Source organism: Myotis nattereri (genome assembly GCF_964212035.1).
Source record: "Myotis nattereri genome assembly, chromosome: 14".
In the NCBI taxonomy this organism is placed as follows: Eukaryota; Metazoa; Chordata; class Mammalia; order Chiroptera; family Vespertilionidae; genus Myotis; species Myotis nattereri.
The window spans coordinates 38,706,289-38,720,190 of record NC_138089.1 but is presented as its reverse complement, the minus strand read 5'-3'; positions in this window follow the sequence as shown (position 1 = coordinate 38,720,190).

The window sequence follows — 13,902 nt, the reverse complement described above, 5'->3', positions numbered from 1 at the left end:
CCACAGACAAACTTACACTGTTTGGCTTCTTTTGAGTTTCAGCGCTGGGGGATGCAGACACATACTGGGAGGAACTGGATTGTCTGGCATCGGGGCAGGAACTCGGAGGAAGCTTTCTCCCAGATAGGGGTGCTTGCAGGAGTCATTGTTCCTGTGCTGGGACCACCCCTGTGTCAGAGCTTACAGGCAGCCATACCTGAGCCTTCATCAGTGTGGCCCACACTGTGTGCTCCACCCTAGTGATTCCCTGAGATCCCACCCCATCCAATTTGTAGCCCTACCCAAGAGGATTGCAGCAGCTTTTCCATATGAATGGCCTGTCCTGGCTCAGGCTTTGCTAAAATCTCTCAAACAAGCTGCATTTGGTGACAGTGTGCCCCAAACCTATCAATAAAAGGCCCAAGACTAGGCACTAGCACCAGCCTGCCTTGCTTCACAGCTGGGCCTCACTTCCTGCCCAGCAACTCTCCCACTCTAGTCCCAGCTGGTCCTCACAGCCAATTGGCCTGGAGGTCAACTCCTCCCAGAGATGCCAATAGCAATCAAGGCTCAACTACAAGACTGTGCACACAGCCCACACATGGGCACACCTAGAGTGCCCAGCTCAGGTGACTGGGGAGGCTGAGCCACTGGCCTTACAGAACCACCTACTACACAAGGCCACTCTACCAATGCCAGGAGACATAGTAGCTTTACCCAATACATAGAAACAAACACGGGGAAGCAGTCAAAATCCAGTGACAAAAAAAGAACACAAAACATGTCACAAATGAACACCATGGGGCACTGGTGGTCAGGGATCATGTGGGCTGAGGAGGGGGTGTGCTCCAGCCGTGGGACCCCAGCCTGCCATCAAGTCTGAGCTCAGCTATTCTTCTAATTACTCCCCTTTCTGTCCAAGAAAGCCAAAATCCTTTTTTAAATTTGTATTAGAATTGTTTCTTTTATTAAGCTATAGCCTAATTAATATGATGCCCTTTTCTGAACAGTGTTTTTTTTTTTTTGTGGGTTTTTTTTTTCATCCACTAACACTTTTTAAGCTCATTTTTTAGTGTTACTGGTGCAAAGGGCTAAACAGGAAAGAAATCAGAGTGATTTTAAAAACAGCACTCATTCCTGTCTGGATCTAGAATTTCTGAGTTGAAGATTTAGGATGTATCTGGGAAAAGTCTATGTTCTCTTAAAATATAGCCATGTTTTTATAATTGATATATTATGCCTTTGTCATATTCTTCATGTGTGTGTGGCTGCAGAAATTATTTTTAAAGTTTCTGTTCCCAAGGAACTCCTCTATGGAAATTGTTTCTTTTCTTTTCTTTCTTTCTTTTTTTTTTTTTTTTTTTTTTTTTACGCCACAATCATACTTCTGAGAATGTTTATCTCACTTTACTAAAACATCATACAATCCAACCTCATGGGCATTTTTTATTCTGACACTTATAATGCTGAGTAAGAACACCATCCATCTTGGGAGAAAAAGCATAAAGAGAATGTTTCTTTCCTAAATATACTTACTATTCAATTTAAAGTGTGTCTGTGGTAGAGAAAGGAAAGAATGAATTTTTCTTGAAACCTTTGAGAGGCTAGTTATTCAATTCTGTCTATTTTAAATAAACTTTCTCATCTAAAATCATTAAGAATTTAAGTCTTTGGATGTTAACTTTCTTGGCCTTGGAGGTAACCCCAAAGGAAATGGATGTACCACTGATGGTTACATGGTGGTGATATTTGCTTGGGAGAAGAAACTATAATTAGGAATGTGATTCTGTCTTTGTGTATGACATTATTTAGTTTACCTTCTTAATTTTTGATTCAGCTTTGTCTGTGCTGATCACCTAGTTCAGTCAGTTCCTACGTTATCTATTTCTCTCCAACTCTGCTGACCAGTGGTTGCCACCATCTACTGCCCATATTAACACAACCTTGTATCTCACTGCCTCCATTCACACTCACAATCCCCATTCTCCCATCCATTTTCAATAGCTGGAGAAATCTGCTAAAAACACCCATCTGGTGACTTTCTTCTCTGTCCAATATCATTCAATGACGTCTCATTGTTCTTAGGATGCAAACCAAAAAGTTTAACAGACTAAAGGCAGCATTATCACTTATTTTTAACATTGAAAAACATGCCTGAAAGATGAAAGAGTTGTATGGTTCATGATTTCAAACAGAGTCACCAGAGCTAGGTTCTGAAACTCATGACCTGCACTGTCCCCACCTTTCAATAGCTCTTTATCAGTAAATAATCTGTCAAATTTTGTGTTTTTGACAAAGGAAAAAAAATCTGAAATGGTGAAGCAATGTCTGTTTTGATGGAAAGAAGATGTTGAAACTAAGCAAAAAATGTTTAAGTTGGCAAAAATGAGAGCCAAGAAAAAAAGGAAGAAAACAGCCAAATCCATCCATCAAGCAGGGAGGAGGACATGCCCACATCCAGACTGGAACAGACCGTCCCCAAAGTTGAAAAATTTGTAGGCAAAAATGTAACTTTGACCTGTAGTCACCTTTTTAAAAGGGAAAGAGATACATATGTGTATTGGTGGGAAATAAAAAACAAATTATATGATTTTAGAATAAAATTGTTCAGACGGCAATTGCTTTCTCAGTGGGCAATTGGCCATGCATCATAAAGAACGCCGGGTGCCAGAGGGATAGCTTTAATATCCAAAACGAATAACAGCTCTATTAGCCTCTGACTTCAGATAAATTGGCCTTTGGGTTGATTTGCTCCACAGCCCCAGCCTGCCAACATGAAAGGACTCATGCAAAACTCAGTTTATTTTTTATTCCCCCAGTGACAAGTCGTGGATCAAATGTCCAGACACCCACTGCTTGCTTCAGATTAAGGCTTAGGAGATCTGTACAATGGAGTTGTTGGACTTGAAAGCTCCTCCATCTGTGCTGGGGGTGCATTCTTTACCTGGCAAATGACAATAGCTTCATTCTCTGGAGCAAAGGGTTGGAGACTATTACATGTTAGGCACTTTGCATGTGCCACATTACATGTCAAGTGTTCACGATGTAGCTATGGTTACTTCCATTTTACAAATGGAGAGATGGAGTCCTAGAAAGAGAATAGACATCTGCTCTTTCCTTCATGTTCAGCTTCCTCCCCCTTTTTCTGGTGCCTTTGATGGACACGTCTTCCCTAATCTTGAAGGGTTGGGAGGAGGCTACCACGCATGGAATCTTGCTCTCTTCTAGCCAATCCTATGCTCTTCTCAAAGAATCCCAATCTTGGCAAAGGACCACATGGATGGAAAATGGTTGGAGCTCTCCTAAAGTGTCTGTTATCATGATCCCCCTTCTGTCCTTTTCTAAGAACTGGTTCTTCAGCTTTTCTTCTAGCTTTTCTTCTAAATTGTCCAGTCAGTTTCTGTTGCTTGCAATCACAGAGCCGTGGCGGAAGCAAGAGAGTCAGTAGCAAGCACTCGTTCTCATTGCTAGTTCCCTCACTCTTTCTGTGTCCTCTCCTCTGCCTGTGGTTATGATTGTTGGGCAGCGGGTGCTTGATGCATGTGGGGTCCAACCCTCTTTCCCACACAAGGCGAGTGAAGGAGGTGGTGCACGCTGTGCTTCCAGGCACAGCAGCCACAGCCTACGGCTCTGGGTGTGTGTTTCTCAGCAAAGCTGCACTGCCCACCAGCTGAGCTCCTATCTCAGTGTGATGTGAAGGTGAGCAAAGTGCCCAAGTATCCATTCTCTGGACGGCTTCTGTGTCTGAAACTTCACCATGAGAATCACTAGCTGTGTGACTGTTTCTGAAAGTTCTTGTTGAGTAGCATGAAGCTCGGGGGTTAATTCTTACATGATATTAGGGGTCTATTTAGCATCTGTTGATTAATGCTTATATAATTCTTTTTAATGACATGTTATTCATCAAAATATCACCCACACATTTGAAAGTGAATGGTATAACCTTAGGTTAAAAGACTGGGTCCATGGACAATAAGACATGCAGATGGATTTGAGGATCTCTTTGCAAAAATTCTGTGTGCCCCTTACCCACCAAAAAACAATGTGTATATATATATACACTGCATTCATCTCTGCAGTATTTGTTAATTTGTCAGAGAGCACGGGCCACATTGAATAGCACCCAGACAGAAAAATTGTGCTGGAATCTCCTTGCTACAAAGACCCACAGAGGATGACTCCCGGGAGGCCTGGATATGGGTCCTGCAGCCCCTTTGAGAGGGTGATTGACTTAAGGGATTGCTGTGAATTCTGCGGCTCTATGGTTTGTTTTATTTTTCTTTTTTTGAACCACCTCTTTAAGAATGAGCAGTAGAAATGTAGTAAGTATAAGTCCTGATTTTTGGAACACTCAGTGTATACGAAATAAATACTCATAAATCTTTCCTTTCTTCCTTTACAAGTTTCCTGACCAAAATATTCTAATTTGGGCATATCTGCTTTTATATATGGACAAAAAGATGATAAAGCACTTATCTTTTGGAGCTCTTATTTTTTTCTGGTATTTTGTAATAGGAAAGTTCTTTTAAATGCTCATTAAAAAACTCATTTAAGGTCTTTGCTGTCCCTGAAGATTTCTTAGTAAAGGGATGGACTTTCTGTCTAATGTTGTAATCCTTGGCTCTCCACTTTCCCTTATTAGCATTAAGGTCCATTACTGAAGGTAAATGAAAATTATTTCAGTATCATAATAAAGTGTGATAACTGATAATACACACCCTACTCATCTTTTCTTGGCCTTGATTCAGTATTGATGTTCATGCCACTTTCCAAAAGGCAGAACAGGGTCCACCAAGTAGGCCATTAGAGCTTGGGTAAGTCAGTTCCTTGCCCTAAACCTTGGTTTGCTAATCTGGAAAATGGGGCTAAGGGGATGAAATGAAATGACTGATAAGAAGGAAAAATCTCAGCAGATGGCCTGGCACCTGGTAAGTCCACCACAAAGGGTAGCTTTTTGTTGATTTTTACGTCCAAAAGACTATCAGGCTTAGCTGGAGATTTTTATTGAAGCTTCAAGTTCATGACATTTTTAGCTTTTGTTATAATAAAAATAGGTACTTAGGATTATTCATAGTAGTTTTATTCATAAATAAATGAATAAATTTCTAGACTGGAAACAGCCCAGTCCATCAACAAAGGAATGGACAAATTTGCCTATTCATACAAAGGCATACTGCTCAGCAAACAAAAGGAATGAGCAACTAATCTGCGTAGCAACAGGGATGACTCTCAAAATCACTATGCTGAGTGAAAAGAAGCCAGACACAAAAGAGTCCATAATTTATGATTCCACATAGTTGTGGCAAAATTAATTTATGGTAGAAAAGAAAAACAGAATAGTGGTTGCCTCTGGAGAGTGGGGGAGCTCTCAGGAGTGATGATAATGCTCTGTATTTTGACAGAGCTTTGGGATACATTTGTCAGAATTCATCTAATGGCACACTTAAGATGTGTGCATTTCATTAAATGCAAATGTTGCCTTAGAAGGAAAACAGACAGGTGCAAACAAATATTGGAGTCTAGTTATTCATATATATGCTGAAAAGTTTGACGTATACTTGTGTCTGCAACTTAGCAATGCACCAAAAAATAGGATGGATGGATGGATGGATGGATTTATGGCTAGATATGCGATAAAGCAAATACAGTAAACTGCTAAACATAGAATTTAGGTGGGGGTATGTGGGTGATCACTGTACAAAACTTTCAACTTCATACTGGGTTGGAATTTTTCATAATGTTGGAAAATAAATCAGTACTTAAGTAGGACAAATAACTTCAGACCCTGTGCAATGCTTTCACTCATTCATTCATTCATTCATTCAAACAAAGAACTTTTGCTGCATTCCTACTCTATGCCAGACACACCACCCTTTGCTCTCAGATCTGAGACTGCCCGAGCAAACACACTGTGCTGGCCCACTGCCTTTCTCCTCCCCTCTGTCTCCACTGGCCCAGCCCATCTTTCAAGTCTCTCTTCTACTTCTACTGCCTCTGAACAGCCTCTGAGCCTGCTCCTGCCTCAGGAGCACTTTCATTCTTCTCAAGGTCTAGTCACGGATCTTGACCAAGTTGAGAAGGACCAGGCCAGGGCCTAGTGTGGAGTCCAGGACTCTGGCAAAATCTGGGCATGATTCTTCGCACATGCTGTTCCTTCTGCCCCAACACTTTTCCCTTCCCTTTTCACCCCCACCCCCCACAAGTGGATTCCTCACTACACTATCCCTGTTGGGGTGGCCTTCCTTCCCCTTTGTGTCTGACCTCTCACTGAGACAATGATTAGCATATACCTTTTCCATACACTCAGAGACCTGGGCCATGGGACATGAATGTCAAGTGGCTTTTTCTTATGATGCCTCAAAAGGCCTCCAGGATGCATTTGCACTCTTGCTCTTCCATGCCAAGTGCATGCATTTGCAAGACAGCAGACAGTCACCTGAGAAACTCCTGGGCCATGAGGAGAGGGAAGTTAAGTGGCCCACGTGGGGACTGAGTATATGGCCTGGGCCCCATTCTTCATGCTTGGCGACATGGAGCTAAATAACCAGAATGCTCTGCGACAAATGAAAAGTAAGTCCTATCAGCTCAACAGAAACCTGCTCCTCTCCTATAATAAACAAGGAGACTAGTGTGACTTAGAGAATATATGGGAATCAGGATGTCTTGGTTCTAGACTGTGTCCTGGCTGTGGGACCTTGGCAAGGCCCCGGGCCTTATGGGTAAAATCAGGTGTTAGTTAAGTGATCAAATCAATACAGAACAGATGTAAGGGGCCTCAGAAAGGTAATTCATGCCTTTGGTTGAATGGATTAAGAAACTGAAGCTCAGAGAGCCCAAGTAACTTTTACTAGTCCACACAGCACTTAAGTGGCACAGCATAGGTGGGAACTCACATGTCTGGCTCCTACTACATTCAGCCCATTCTCATCTGACAAGGCTGTCATCCTGAGGTTCCTTGTATAGTGGTGTTTTCCAGCATATAAAGTGATTATAGTGGAGAGGCAAACCACACACACAGCTCATCTTAGAGGTCCTTAAATGGCCTATAAAAAAAAAAAAAAGACAGGAAACAATTACAGAAATTGTAATTATTCATTTGCATACTCTGCTATTTCTAAGTGCTTCGAAAATCTTATTAGCACAATATAAGTACTTGAAGCATTTCTCCCATTTCCCCTTGGCAAACTTTTCCCTTAATTCCAAATAAATGACATTTGCATTATTGGGAGTTTGTTCAACCTTTTAATTTATCAAGACTCTCAGATATAGTGATTAGAAATCCAACTACACCAGTTTGAACAAAAAGGGGGAATTTATGACTCATCTAAGTGGAAGTCTACTCCCCACTGGATTCACACAGACTTCAGATTGTAGTTTGGTCTTTCTTTCTTGCTCGCACACAGTCTCCAAACTCTGCACCTCTCCAGGTTGTTGTGGCCTCATTTCTCCTTCTAAAGATCGGCTTTCTCCACGTGGTTCAGAAGATGTTTTCCAGCTTCATACTGGGTTGGAGCCCTACCACCAAAGGTAATACTTCTTTTTCTCTAACTCCTAGGCAATAACTCTGATTGGCACTACTAGTGTCACGTGGCCTATTGTTGACTAATCACTGGGACCAGATGATTAGGTTACTATGAATGACAGGGTCTAAGTCACAGGCCTACATCTATGGGCAGGAACTCTACTTCCTGGGATCAACATTCCCACTAGAACCTGATGATTAAGTGTGGGGAGAAGCATTCTGCAAACCAAGATACAAAGCCAAAGGTGAATGGTTAGTTAACTGGGAAAACAGAATATGCTTAAGAGATAAGTAGTCTGCCTAAATTCCAGGAATGATGGGACAAATATTTATATGTGTTCACAGGTACATATTTGCAAAAATAATGCAATACCATGTATCTGACTGATCTAATTCCTGTTCTCAACCTTGTGCCTATAGCTTCCTTTTCAGCTAGAGGTGGCCAAGTTATGCTATTCTGACCAATTAGACATAAATTCATGTTACTCTGTGGTTCTTGGGAAAGCATAGACATTCCAGATATAGATATTGTTTCTTCCCTCTTCCTTCTTCTGACAGAAAATGGATGTGATATCTGAAGTTGTGGCAACTACCTTGCAATCATGATGGACAGCCCTAAAGAATCATGAGCTGCAAACCAGGGCCAGCAGCTATTGCCTTAGACTTTTTGTTACGTAAGAAAAAACCAGTCCCCCTATTTGTTTAAATCACTAACATCAGATTGTTTGATACTTGCAGCCAAAATATTCCTATACAATGGATAAATCAGATTCATATGTAGCCATAAATAAAGTCTTAAAAGTTATGGGATCTGGTACAGGTCTAGGTCTCTATTAGTTTTATTCTTAATAGAGATTTCAGTTACCCATCCTTTCAAACTTTGGGGAAGATGAAGAAGACACACTCCTTTACCGGAAGAAGCTTACAATTAAATAGAGCTTGAAATTTAAACCAATGTTTAACAAAGAAGTCCTTCTCACGTTAATTCCCCAATGCTGTAATTAAGTCCATTTTCTTTTTATTTCATCCTCAGTAGAGCTAAGAATGGCTAGTTACCGTTTTTTTTTTTAAATAGAGAAGATGACTTAATTAAAATACTCTTCCATCTCTGTGGTGTATGGGGGGGGGGGGGACAGGCAGAGAGTTTGTTTTTTTTCTGGTTAATTAACATGAATTTCTTCATAAATATATTTTTCCCAAACCTGTGATCTTTATGTGAGATTTGATCAAACAAAATTCTTTCACAAGAATTCCTATTTCAAGCTCTGCTTCTGGGGAACCTGACCTATGGCAAATTGTAATTTCCAAAGATGGCAGCCACAGTTTCTCAATCTCACATGCTCTTCTTACAATCCGACCTCCCTCCCATTGAATCTGGGTGGATGTGTGAATGTTTTGAGTAAGAGTATGGTGAAAGTGACACCATGTGACTCTGAGGCTACCTCATAAAAGGCAGTGGAGTTTCCGCCTTGCTCATGGGAACTCACTCTAGAAACTGTCAGCCTTTGCGTGAGTGTGTGAGTACTCTGATTATCCCATGAAGAGAGACTACTTGGAGAGGCCCTGAGATGAGAGAGAGAGAAAAAAAGAAAGAGAGAGAGAGAGAGAGAGAGAGAGAGAGAGAGAGAGAGAGAGAGAATGAATCAATCCTGCTACTTCCAGTTCCTCTAGCCTTCTCATCCCAGCTTTAGCCACCATCTGACTATAGCCCCATGGAGACCCTGAGCCAGAGCCACCGGCCAAGTCCTTCCCAAATTCCTAATGCACAGAAACCATAAGAGATTTTTTTAAATGGTTGTTATGATTATTTTAAGCCAATACATTTTGGAGTGATTTGTTGCTCATTGAGAAAATCTGGAGCACGACCCTAGACATCAATCTTTAGCCTTTATCCAAGTGTGTATGATGGCCCAGTCTTTCCTCACCCTGTTTGGCAGCCCAAACAAGCAATACTGGTTGGTAGTCCTGCTGGCAAACACACTTGGAAAAGCTGTGGCTTTCCACCATCTGGAAATGGGGCAACACTGGCATTTGTGAGTTATCATCGTCATTCCACCAACACCTAGGAGGGCTTATGTATCAGGAAGAGATGACACTCTGCTTGCTGTGTGGTCAGGCAGATGAGCCAGGGGCTGTATTTTCCCTCCTGAACACATTTTAGTTGTAATATTAATCACGCTTTCTGGGAAATTCCCAGATGTCGGGCTTTGAAAATCCTGAAGCAGCTGTTAATTGTGTCTTAGTTTTGTTTAAGTAAAAATGCTAATGAAAGTTTTTTCTGAGTGTCATAATGAGAACCAAAAATAGGAACCTGAAGGTGAGGTGAGCTGGTAGTTCTCAAAAAGTGGCAGGGATATGATTTGTCATTGTTCCCGGTGGGCCAGAGGGCTTTCTCTCCAAATAATCTGAAGATTGATGAACATTCATGTGCAAGTCTCTCAAAGTGTGTGTGTGTGTGTGTGTGTGTGTGTGTGTGTGTGTGTTAACAGGCTTAGAGGTATTTTTCTTGCATATTTCAATGACATGTTTAAAACACAACTATGGACATCTAAAAAATATTGCCCCTTTCAAAAGAAATGTATAGTCATAAAAGGGGTGCCTACCCAGACAAAACACCACCTGATATCTTTGGCTTAGTTTTGTTTTGTAGTAGGGACAAGTAGAAAAGACAGGAAGAAGCTGAGGGGACTGTTTGGGGAGGATTTTTGCTGCAGGTTATTAACTTTACACTTAAAACAATCTGTATGCCACTGAAATGTCAAGGTTTACATTCATCACTCCTTGGCCTGTATATCTATGTAGAACCGGGAACTCAGCAGTGTCAAGTCTCAGGGAGGTGGGGGAAATCAAGTTGGTGGCAGGTCCTGCTTGAACAAGCTCCTTCTGATTCTTTTCTTTGTTCCTCTCTGTTCTGGTTAGCTATTGTGAATAGCATAGTAGCTTAAAACAACAGCCATTGTGTGTTTCCTCATGATTTTCCTGGGTCAGGATTTGGGGAAAGCTAGCCTGGGTGGTTCTGTCTTCATTCTTTCAGGCATTTTATGTCAGTGAGGGGCTCGCTGAGTACCTCTTTCTCCCTTCATGTGGTATCAAGTTCTCTCTGTGTGGGCTAGTTTGGGCTTCCTCAAAACATGGCGGCTTCAAAGCAGACTGATTGCTTGCATAGTAGCTGAATGTTTCAATAGTGAATTGCAGCTTATCTAAGTGGAAGCTGCATTACCTTCTAGCTATGGAAGTCACATGGCTTTACTTATGCCACATCCTATTAATTATAAGTGTGTCATAAACTGCTCAGATTAAGGAGAGGGAAATTAGATGGGAGAATGGCAAGGTTCTAGAAGAGCACGTGGGGCAGGAGATGGTGTTACAGGCCATCTTTGGAAAATACACTGAGCCACACTGCTCAAGCCTGGTTTTTCAGTGTTCCCATAGGTCCTGTGAACTACCCAAAAGCCTTTTAATAATAGTCTTTACACCTTGCAGTGGTTCTCAACCTGTGGGTCGCGAACAATGAAAATACATCCTGCATAGCAGATGTTTACATTATGATTCACAACAGCAGCAAAATTAGTTACGAAGTAGCAACAAAAATAATTTTATGGTTGGGGGTCACCACAACATGAGGGACTGTATTAAAGGGTCGCGGCATTAGGAAGGTTGAGAGCCACAGCGAGGTAATCAGAGCTCATCCCTCCCGTGTGCAGTAAGAACCCTGGCAGGCACACTCTTGATTTTTCAAAATGAAGTTTACTTATAAATGGGGGTTAGAGAAGAAAGCCACAACAAAAGAAGAGGCTTTGGAATCAGCCTCCCTCCTGAAGATAATGAGATTAGTATAATGACCTTGAGAGGGAAGGAGAGATGAAAGACTTTGCTTTGTTATCTCTTGACCACCATGACTTAACTAGTTGTCTTTTCAAGAATGGATAACACTTGTAAAATATTGATAATTCTGTAATAATAGCATTAGCAAAGATGCTTAATACTAATGCCCAGAGAAAAAGGCAGATGTTTGAGTCTGGCCTATTGCCATCCCAGCTGTTGCTGAGCTGAGGATGGGTGCCCAAACCAGAATTTAGGCCTATTAAAAGGCCTCTCATACTTTCCCCAGACTGTTGGGCTGTCAGCCTGTGTCTTGATACTGGGGCCTAGAAACTCTAGGGCTGAGAGGAATGGCCTCAGTGGGGATTGACAGAGAGCTCCATTCCAAAATCTCCATTTCAGCTGAGTAGAGAGATGCCTGACAATGGGAAGGAGGAAAATGGGCCTGCAGCCACTGACATTTAAACTCTCTAAATGCATTTCAGAAAGGGATGGGGAGAACAAAATGAGCCAGGCAGAAAGAGCAAGCTTTGCAAGAAACATAATTAATCAAATATATAAGTATTAGCTTCTGGTAGGAACGGTGCTACAGTCTGTATGTTGTGACCCCTCCAAAGTAATAGATTGAAACCCTAACCCCCAAGGCGATGGTATCAGGATGGTAAGTCATGCAGGTAGAGCCCTCATTAGTGCGTCTAGTGCCCTTGTTAAGTGTCCACTCCCAGTTTCTGCCTTCCACTCCCAGTTTCTTGTTTCCCACTGACTTCAGAGAGTTGTTTTTTTTAGATTTTGTCTAGAGTTTATCTGTAGGAGAGTTGATTCAATACAAGCTACTTTACCAAGCTGGAGTGGAATTCCTCCCCCCACTCCCCCCGCCACCGCCCCCCTCCCCCCACTTCCTTTTGAATAAATGTAGGGGCAGGATACTGGGTCTCTCTTTCTCAGGAACTTACAGTGTCCATTCACCCCTACTTCTCCTCATAGTTTTCTCCCTTCCTGCAGTCTGGGGTTATGCTATGCATCCTGAGAAGTTGGGGAGATTTTTTTTTCTGCCTCTTTATTATTATTTTTTTTAATTTCCCCTTCGGACATTTCAAACTCAAAAGTCTAAACTTTTGAAATCTCCAAGACTTTTCATTGTCTTCCTGCTAAAACAACCATTCCCTGTGCTACAGATGCCAGTTTAGCTTGAGCCCCTAAACAACAACAAAAAAGGGGAGGGAGAGAAATAACAGGAAATATTGATATTGGAAAGAGCATCAATTAATATTTTAAAAAAGTATACCTCTGTACAAGACAATATCTATGTTGAGTGATTATTTAATTGTGGTTTAGTATTAGAGTCATTGAGTATATTTGATATTTAAATCAATAGTTGCAAGTATTTAAGCCTTCTTGTTTCATTCATTTATTCATTCAAGCATGCTTTACTCATTAAAAAAACATTTAGAGAGTGCCTATTATTTGTCAGGCTCTGCGCAAAATACTAATTATGGAATGAAAAGTTGTGTTCATTAAAGAAATTTCAGGTATCAGCAAACATTACAGTGGAAGGCATCAGGCATCCTAGAATTAAATTCTACCTAAATTTTTGAGCAAATGTGAAGCAATACTGGGTTTTTTTGTTTGTTTATTTTTGTGGTTTTTTTTAGTGGTTTGAGATGGTTAAGAAAGCACAAAATTTGGAGTAAAAACGCTCAAGCTTAATTTCTACTTCACCATTTAGTAACTGTATCACCTTGAGCAAAACTCTTAAATTTATCTAGGCCCTGGTTTCATTTTCAATCATTAGATAATTATTAAATGTTGCTAGAATGAAAGCTTTCTGAGAATGGGAAAAATGCCTGTTCCTTCCCTGCTGTGTCCCTATTCCTAGCATAGTGTTGGAACTTAGCAGGCTTTCAATAAATATTTTACCATTAAGTGAGTAAATAGTAGCTTTTATTGCTTTTTTTGATGGTGGATTTTTCTAACTGGCTATCTTGAGAATTACTAAGATTCCAGGTTCATGTGGGAAAAGCTCCTCTAATTGGATGCCTCCTTTGCTCTTCCAGCTCCCGGATACGCTCAGGAAGCTTTCTGGAAGTTCTGATGGATTCTACAGGTACCGTCGATCAGGATAGGCTAGCTCATGCTGCAGAAACAACTTAGAGTCGCAGTGGCTTAAAAACCAAACAAGTCATTTCTTACTTCTTGTTGCATAATCCTCACAGGTTAGATGGAGGGCTCAGCTTCTCACTATCGTTCATGGGCCTAGACCAGCCGTGGGCAAACTACGGCCCGCGGGCCGGATCCGGCCCGTTTGAAATGAATAAAACTAAAAAAAAATAAGACCGTACCCTTTTATGTAATGATGTTTACTTTGAATTTATATTAGTTCACACAAACACTCCATCCATGCTTTTGTTCCGGCCCTCCGGTCCAGTTTAAGAACCCACTGTGGCCCTCGAGTCAAAAAGTTTGCCCACCCCTGGCCTAGACTGATGAGTAGCACCATATGTAATGTTGCTGGCGGCCTTGCTAGATGGAGGAGAGGGGTCTGGACAGTCTCATCCTAACAAGTAATTGTGGAATTGACA